Source organism: Aplysia californica, unplaced genomic scaffold (assembly GCF_000002075.1).
Source record: "Aplysia californica isolate F4 #8 unplaced genomic scaffold, AplCal3.0 scaffold00112, whole genome shotgun sequence".
NCBI lineage: Eukaryota > Metazoa > Mollusca > Gastropoda > Aplysiida > Aplysiidae > Aplysia > Aplysia californica.
This window is the reverse complement of record NW_004797382.1, coordinates 748,580-750,229: the sequence shown is the minus strand read 5'-3', so window position 1 is coordinate 750,229 and position 1,650 is coordinate 748,580.

Here is a 1,650-nt window from a genome sequence, read left to right as displayed (position 1 = left end):
AAGAAGAAGAAGAAGAAGAAGAAGAAGAAGAAGAAGAAGAAGAAGAAGAAGAACACGAATAAGAAGAAGAACACGAATAAGAACAAGAAGAAGATTTATAGCGAAAAATATTTTGGTGAAAGTGTCGAAATCAGTGTTGGAATTTCAGACCCCATACCACTCTGACCAACTGCACCGTTCAGGGCTCACATGGGTGGGGTAAGGGTACCCTAAACAACACCCTTACTCTCCCCCCCCCCTGGGGCGGAACCCCCTACCATCCTCTAAAACAAGAAAACAAAACAAAACAAAACAACCCCATAACCCCCAACTCAACCCTTCTAGAAAATAGTGAATTCAATCCGCGTGTGGAGAACCCCTCCCCCACCACCAATCCCCCTTTTTAAAAATAAAAGTATTTTATATTTTATTCCTATGCTTGTACTTCTGACTTCCTCCATCTGTTACTGTTAGTTCACCACCAACATGATAATTATTGCACGCGTCTGTCCTTTCGGTATTTCTTCACGATCACCCATCTCCCAATTCACCGTCGTCTATTTATACTATTAATTTTTTCGTCCCCGATCGCTTCCTTTCTTTTTGTTCCTCTCTCTCTTTATCTCTCTTTCTCCCTCTCCTCCCCTCTCCCCCCTCTCTGTATCTCTCTCCCTCTCCCCATCTTTTCTTCTTCTCCTTCACTCCTCTCTTGTCCTTTCCTTATTTCTTCACAATCACCCATCTCCCAATTCACCGTCGTCTATCCATACTATTAAATTGTTCGTCCCCGATCGCTTCCTTTCTTGTTGTTCCTCTCTCTCTCTTTATCTCTCTTTCTCCATCTCACTCTCTCTTTCTCCCTCTCCTCCCCCTCTCCCCCCTCTCTGTATCTCTCTCCCTCTCTTCATCTTTTCTTCTTCTCCTTCACTCCTCTCTTTCTATCCCTCTCCTTCTCCTTCTATCTCCCTCTCTCGCTTTCTTCCTACCCCTCTCTCCGCCTCCCTCTCCCTCTATATCTCTCTCTTTCTCTCTCTCTCTCTCTCTCTCTCTCTCTCTCTCTCTCTCTCTCTCTCTCTCTCTCTCTTTACCCCAAGGCCAAACAGAATCCAACAGCATTATCCATTCTCCTCATTTTCCCAAGGCCTCTCTACCCTCCGCGCACAGCGGACGTGACGTCACCTCACGGCCACCGCCGGAGTCCCCCGAGGGCGATGTGCGAGACATCCCGAGGGTCGGCGACAGTTCCCGAGCGCGGGGGCCGGTCGTGACAGGGGTCAAACGAGCGACATGTGAGCAATCACCGAGCGAAGCAACCGCCTATCACAGAGCGGAAGCGAACATGGCGCGGTTTACGAGTCCTACAGGAGTCATTAGGCGCGGTTCCCTGCTGGTTTGTGTGATGTGTCGTCTGGCCGTGTTGGTGATCTGATGAATACTGTAGGAGGAGGAGTAGAGTGAGAGGGAGTGGAGGGAGAATGCAAGAGTAAGAGGAGCGTGGGGGGGATAATGAGAAAGAGAGAGAAAGAGAGAGAGAGAGAGAGAGAGAGAGAGAGAGAGAGAAAGAGAGAGAGAGAGAGGTGGGGGAGAGGGAGAGAGAGGGAAATGGAGGGGGTGAGAGGGCGGGAAAAGAGGTGGTGGGGAGAGGGAGAGTAGGAGAAAGAGAGAGATATA